Genomic DNA, 7,500 nt, shown 5'->3' on the forward strand with positions numbered 1-7,500 from the left:
TACGGCAGCGGTTCAATCGGTGCAATACCGAAATTACGAACAGTTTGGAACGGCTCGTGGGGTTCATCAAATGCTGTAGCTTCCACTGCCACTGCCAGATCAATCAGTGATCCGCCGATCGTGATTTATCCATTTCAGTGCGGTGAATGGGAATTGAATGGGGCCTAATTGGGTTACATTTTCGGTGCCAAAACTATGAAAAGTGATTCATTGTACTTGGCGCACAGAGAATCAATCACTGAGCCGGAGTAGGTAGTGTTGTTTTTCCGACATGAAATCCAACAAATTATATCGAGAACTGCGTATCTTTTATCACACATTGTCGTTATATGCAGGACTAAACTGTACACACATATCTATTAAAAGGTTTCCCTGTACCAAGCAATATTTTAGAGGGTTCATTGATAAAAGAAAACCCGATCGAGGCTCTTAGCTATTTGCAAGGTCAAGGGCGCAGCACGTGAAAAGCTTCACCAGCGCAAAAGCTCGGCATAACGGTAATTTAAACGGAGCGTCTGTAGAGGACGCTAGTGTAGGTACAAAATGTGTACTAAAAATACTAAACTAAAAAAAATGATTATTTTAAATAATTTCTGTAGTAAATTTAATCTTTTTGATGGAGGGATGAATCAAATTTCCAATAATGTCAAAATAATTATTGTCCGTCGTAATATTGTTCATCCGCTCGGGAATATAGTGTCATACGATAAATTTCAATTTAAAAAAACCCAAATTTTTAATTCACAAGACCACAGTTCTCACTCCAATTATTTTTTTCGATTTTGGTAATGTACTGTTCACGAATGTTCATAGTTTATGTTGTTGCGTGTAATTGTTTTGCTGGTACACGGAATAAGCAAGTTAGTACATCTAGTCTTGTCTACTAAGATAAAAGCGTCTATTCAGGATAAAAGGGACTATTCAGCCATACTAAAAAGAACAGTTCGCTCGGGAATGGCATTTATTGGACGGATATTAGCATACGACAATTTGTGTGATTTATGCAGACTTCATTTTTTGTTTGATTATGTTTTGATGTAAAACAATCTCGTATAGTGCATATAGTGTGTATTTGTTTTTTAACTAAAAATAAGAAATATATTGCCCATCGTCTAAGACCAAATGAACACAAAAAAAGGGTTGTTTGTTTAAAAATATAAAATTCAATGAGCAACACTTTTCCAATTCCGTGGCCTTCTATTTATGCCGGTCAGTGTACCGCCAATACCAACGCACGCAAGCAAAAATATGTACTCTCTCGCGCTCTCGGTCTCATTCTCAGTCTCCCGCTGCCATCAAAACGTGGATTCTAGTGGACTAGTAGCAGAGCTCAGTTTTTCACCAGAACCAAGTGAAAAGTGCGACAAACCAGCAACTGTGCTGGTGTGCACGCACTTGGCCAGTTTCACCGGAAGTACACTTTAATCCCGGGGCCCGAATATCCCGTGTGTCGTCCTGATTGAGGTTCTCGGCGGTGACTTTGCATGTGGCAACAACCGCCATCGTGTCAAAGCGATTCGTTGTGGTCCAATCCTCAGTGTCCTTAGTGTGTGACTGTGTGCTGTAAGTGCCTAGCCTGTAGGCAGCTAGCGGCCTCAGCTTTTCCGAGTCCGGCCAACTTTTCTTTTTCCCCGGGGGCCAGTCCTGAAGTTAGCTTCTAGTTTCGACCATATCGAGCACATAAACCGTACGCACAACAGCTCCACAGCTCCCAGAGCCACAGGGACACGATGGGATGTGTGAAAGGGTGAACAGCGGGAAGCGAGAAGGGTCGTGATTCCTTCCGGACACTCGCGGATATAAGCGTGGTTCACATGAGTGAGCGAGATTGCGTGCAGCAAATCCGTACGAAATCATTGCCTTGGCCGAGGCTGTATTACTGATTTGCAATACGTGTTAAAGCGACAAGAGCTCCAGAAGATTACTTTTGCTGTGAAAATTCATTCTTTTCGGCTCGTCACGAGACGAGTTACTGTGAAAACGCTTAATTTGGAAGGAATGACAACAGGGATACATTGAGCGAATTGTGTGGAAAGTAGGGGTTTGGTGGAAAATCTACCCCGTTTTTCCTGTGGTGCACCCGAAGCAGCCGAATGCAACGGCACAGCACAGCAGACGTGCATGCGAGTGTTGGTGAGTGCATGGTGCGCGGTGTCGCTTCATCGCCGAGGAAGGATCTTTGTGCGCCGCCAAGGTGAATCGATTGTGTACGTTTTGATGTTGCTCCGCACTCCGACGTTATGTCGAGTGCCGCGTGAATTCACAATTATGTGGGTTAATGGAAAGGGCTGCAGTAATCATAATTATAGCACAACACCCTCGTCCTCGTCGTCGTCGTTGTCGTCGCTAGCGCTCATGCAAATCAGTGCAAACTGCTCGTGGCGTCAGTAACGCCGGTGGCCTGTAGCTTATCCAACGAGTGGTATCCCGGAGACAGAAACACGGTGACAGAGGAGCAGCGTGACTCACTCGTGGTTGCGAATCAATATGTGCCGCTGTAGCAAGGCCAGGTGAAAACCGCAACAAGCCGCCAGGTAAGTGTGGGATTATGTTTCATCTACCGGTGAGAATTCTAATATTATGCAGAAAGTACTACAAACAATCATGGTGACAATTCGAAAAGCAAACATTAGATACATTAAATTAAAAACAAGTTACTTTTTTGGAGTCAAAAAGTATCAACTTAACCCTGAACAACAATCAAAGGTAGTGTTTTTGTTCACACTGCATACTAGAAGGATTTACAAAAGGATTTTACTGCAACAAAACCCTTACGGACATGGTAATTTTGGGTTCGGAACAGGCACTGTTACTAGCGGACATGCTTTATTGGACAGCTTGTTTAGCTATGCCCGGCAATTCAAGCGCAAACATTGAATCAATATTCGATTTCACTGCCACGACACTATTGGACGAAGTATCTGGCATGATGGAGCACTCGCACCGCGAATCAGAGGCTCAAGAAGAACGAGAAACGACGTGGCAGAAGTAAGTCGGTATTGATGGGCGAGACATAAATAGAAAATTATGCATGACTCCACAGTTCTACACTCGCGGCTTCGCGTATCATAGTGGAGAAAACATTCCTTCTTTGCAATCGGTGAACAGCTCAACCGATGCCTGTAAAAACGCCCATCAACGGGGCCGAAGACAGAGGGCTAACGATGGTGCTGACGATATAAAAATGGATCCGGCTTAAGGGTTTCGCAAATTTAATGTTTATCAGGATTAATTCCCAAATATTGCGAACGCTTTTTTGCTAAAGATTACGTATAGATAGCGAGCTTCGTTTTTCTCTATTTCACGCTCTAGCATTACGGTAAGCGGAGCATTAGTCTACTACCAGGAATGTCCCTTTATTCGTGGAACTTGATTGAACGAGCGCAACGTTGACAAGTTCGACGAGACGTTCTTAACCATACGGACCTTTCTAGTTACGTGGTGGCCATAAAAATCCAAAAGAAAGCTACCAAACGACCCAAATACTTCCGGTAACGATGTAGGTACTGAATAAATCATGATTACTACACCGGTCAGTAAAACAAAAGTCAATAAAGCGAAGCAGGGAAGAAACACGGTAGCACGGTTCTGAGATACGCTGCAATCAACCATTCCAAGCTCAGAGACGAAACGTAAGGCCCCGATTAAGCACTTTGATATATTTGAAGCGCTATCAATTATTTACTCCTTCTTGGGGTTCTAGAAAGTCCGCTGCACAGCTTGTGCAGAATATAATGATGTTACGAAACATGTGTAACCTTTTCCAGTTACTTGCTTTGGAAGAATGATAGCTTAAATGTGTTTTAAAAATGAAAATTTATCCATGTACAACTATTGATAGAAAGCTAAGCAATTTGACCCTAATTGAAAGCGTTATTCATGCGAGCAAGTCTTTTCCAGCAACCTCATTCTAAACGGAATGCATATCTGCTCCCTTGGGGCGACCAATTGAGTCGCAATGTTACGTTCGGCATAGACAGCTTCCCCCTATCGTTGTGCTAGAATAGACTATCAACCTTTGGCTATTTGTTGGCCAAGATCAGTACGAAAGTTGCCATGTCAAATGAACAACGCTAGATTGTTCGGTACGCTCAGCATAACCCGTATCATCTGGATATTTGGCACAGCTTCCGAGATGCGGCGGGGTGGGGGGGGGGGGGGGGTTTGATGCATGTGTCTGCCACAGATAGTCGCACTAGACTAGCGCTGCTGTTTTTTTGGTCATAAATTAAAACTTTTCATCCCTGATCGGAACATTGCATCGGACCACCGACCGTGAAACATAGTTTTGGCTGAGTGGAGCAAAGAATTGACCCATAAAACGAATGGAACGCGCATACGGACAACAAAGCCGTCGATACCGTCATTTTCTGCTAATACTTTTTCATAGCATGACGTGAAAGAATTTTCAATTTATCGGATATTGTTTTGCGTTCTTGTGCGAAACAATAGAAATTCTTTTAAAGGTTGTTTTACACATCCCCTTAGTTAACATTATGTTTTGCAAGTAGGGCATGATATATTTTAAAAAAAAGTATTGATAAAGTGCGATGTACAACGCGATAACGCGATGGATTTGCAGGCGCCTCCATCATCTATCGTTCAAGATAAAGTTTTTTTGTGAGACTTTGTTTGTGATTTCTGCTGAAGTATCCCTTCAAAAGAATATAAGTTTTATATTTTTTGAACAAATGTACATGCTTCAATTATCATCTTATAAAAAAAAGATTCGTGAACACGCCCAACGTCTACAGGATATGTAATAGCGCACAACGTGTGGTTTGACATTAAACCAGACCCTTATTATCTAATTGCATGTGCATTAGATTTAATGCGTTCCCGAGAGTCAAGCCAGCCGCCCCGAACCAAATCCTCAATTAATTGAAAAGATGAACCACAATGCTCGGTGTGTGTGGTGTTTTATTGACGTGCAGCTTGCACCCCATGTTTGACCATGTTTGTTGTCATGTCACCAACAGCTGCTCGGAATGGTATTTGCTCTGGCACGGAACACAACCAGCTATCGATTTACCTTGCCATTCCCTCTTTGACTAAGCAAACTTGTATCGGTACGAACTACATCGTGGTCGCAGTCTAGCTACGGTTTCTGGTACGTTTTGTCTGGCACAACGGTACAAGCCAGCAAATGACATTTACTGAATATAAGCGATGCACCGTCGAAAGTCGTTCGTTAGCCGATTCTTGTACTCCATCCGAAAGCATGTTGGCATTTCTACGAAACGGACCACGTATGAAAATGCGTTCTTAAATGTCACGCTCTCAACCACATGGCAGGTGGTTCAAGTGAAAGCGGTCCGATTTGAAACGGTCCGTTCTTGTTCCCGGGGTGGACTTTTCAATAATTGTGTCTCATTAAAGGACTAAAACTGGTACACAGCTCGACCTGTAGCACCTGCTAACAGCTCAATAATATCGGTACTTAACAGCACATCGAATGAGGAATGGTAATATGAATGATTAATGAAGAACATTTAACTTTCTCCCCAACTTTGGACTTGGTGCTGTCTCTACACCATATGCTAGCATTCACATAGTTGTAATGGGTCTTCTTTTCATCATACTAGTGCGATACCATTCAACCATCCTGAGTCCCATCAGTATCAGTTGTTTGAAACCTCTTAATCATTTTGTTTAATTGAGTCGAGAGAGTGGAGGATCATAAAAGGAAGGAAGGAAGGGAGAACAAAGTGCAAGTGAATCGCATAAAAAATATTGTTTTGTTGTTCGTTGATCCGCTAGAACAACAAATCGAGAACAACGCACAAAAAGCAAAGTAAACAGCGCGACCAAAACAAAGATAGATAGACAAAAATAGACCAACCGGGGGGACAGAGGAACCGAGATGGATCGTTTGATTCAGCCCGCGCTGACGGACTTGATGAATCGCCTCCTCTTTCATCGATAACGCCCAGATGGACGCGAGAGAACGGAAGTGTCGTGGCAAAGTCATCATCGGAACTAGTAAGGAACACTAGTTTGACCGAGACACTTGAAAAGTATACACCCTTTGTATCGCCATCGAGCGGGGCATTGAGTGTTTTCTTTCGGTTCGAGGGGTGGTTCTTGTTCTTGTTGGTCCGCGAGGGTTTATGATACAAGTCGGTGTACAGCGAAATGCCCCCTTTATCTAGCCATTGTGTCAAGCAATTCGATTGACTTTCACTCGAAGCAAGGGTTCGTTGCTTGTAGCTGGGTTGTTATAAAATATAGAAAACATAAAAACCTTAAATTCGTGTAGCTGTGGCATCAGCATGTGTTTTGTTCAAATCGCGGCTGCTTCAGTTACAAACCTTCAGCCTAGCAAGGTCGTCAGTGGTACTACTAGTGCTACTTCTGTTCCAGCTAGTGAGTGTTGACACACATTGTACCACACCACAAGTTTCGCTGCAATCGCAATCCATCAATTTTGTGGCCGCCACGCGACTCGTGCGGTGTTCTGCGGTGCGTACATTGGTAACAACAACAAGCACCGTTCACGAGTACACGATTGCAAGAAATGGAGAGATATTGCTCAAACAGCCAGAGCCAGACCACAGAGGGAAACTAACGAAAAGCGACGCCTCATAATTCCCGCGTCTATGTTCTGAGTAGCTAGTCAGTCTAGTGTCACGATCAGTACGTACACGGTGCGGCTCGTTTGCCGGCTGATTTGTGATTCGTGTGATGCGTCGACGTATCAGTGGTGTTCATGCTCGTTTAGCCGCGTTCGTAATCAACATACAGGACTAGGTGAAATCGCAAAGCAGTAGGTCAATGTCGGTTCACTCTAGCTTGTTTCCTGATAGCCGGCTTGCTTGTTGCCATAGGCCAAGGGTCTCTGTGTCTGAGTTAAGTAAGCACGCTTTCCGGTCAGTCAGTGTTCAGCGAACGGAGTGCGTGCAGTCGGACATGTTCAGTTCAATTGTCTCTCCAGCTCTTGAAGTGAAGTGCGGCTAAGCACTACTCGCCGAGGTCTGCTCTACCGCAAAGGGAACGCGCAACTATCAAGCACTAGCACTACACTTACACTGTAGTTGTATAAAATCTTGTGAATGAACTTAAGGTGAAAGATGATTGGGGACTGAAGTTTGATAGAAATAGCAGCCTTATCGCAAATCATAACAGCACATCCACTGTGACATTGAGGGGACAATATTCGTTGAAATATGGTTCAATTGCTCTTCGCTGTCTAAGCTATCGGACACTGGGAGCCCTCCGGTATGGTAGCGGTAATCGATACTAATCTAATTTAACTCCACAACAGCACCGTAAATGGGGCTCCGAGGGACATCTAATTCAATTTGAGTGACTTGATACGCTGTACTCACAGTATCGACATTTCTAGTCTCATGCTTTTTTTTTGTTTCTACACTCTTGCTCTTGCAGAAAAGTGACAGGGCTGTAACCGGCAACACAAACGCGGCGCGGCTGCAGCACTCGACGTTTTGATCGATCCGTTCGGCAAAGGGGATCCAATCCACCCGGTGGACTCGACGCACA

General features: G+C 43.9%; 1 protein-coding gene across 6 annotated transcripts in view; it reads left to right on the forward strand.

The window, feature by feature from the left end:
• The first annotated feature begins 1,347 nt into the window (after positions 1-1,347).
• LOC126574516 (uncharacterized) overlaps positions 1,348-7,500 on the forward strand; it is an 8,328-nt gene continuing 2,175 nt past the window's right edge. Inside the window, exons 1-3 of one of the 6 annotated variants that reach the window (XM_050234768.1) lie at positions 1,348-2,207; positions 2,295-2,534; positions 7,387-7,500. The exon at positions 7,387-7,500 is cut by the window's right edge and continues 643 nt beyond it. The gene's annotated coding sequence lies outside the window, so the exon portion shown is untranslated. Of the gene's footprint in view, positions 2,535-6,280; positions 6,463-6,543; positions 6,767-6,840; positions 7,064-7,109; positions 7,219-7,386 lie in introns of those variants that run through there. The other 5 variants (XM_050234767.1, XM_050234772.1, XM_050234771.1 and 2 more) reach the window with 5 other exon arrangements.

The sequence above is a fragment of the Anopheles aquasalis genome, chromosome 3, assembly GCF_943734665.1.
Source record: "Anopheles aquasalis chromosome 3, idAnoAquaMG_Q_19, whole genome shotgun sequence".
Taxonomy (NCBI): domain Eukaryota; kingdom Metazoa; phylum Arthropoda; class Insecta; order Diptera; family Culicidae; genus Anopheles; species Anopheles aquasalis.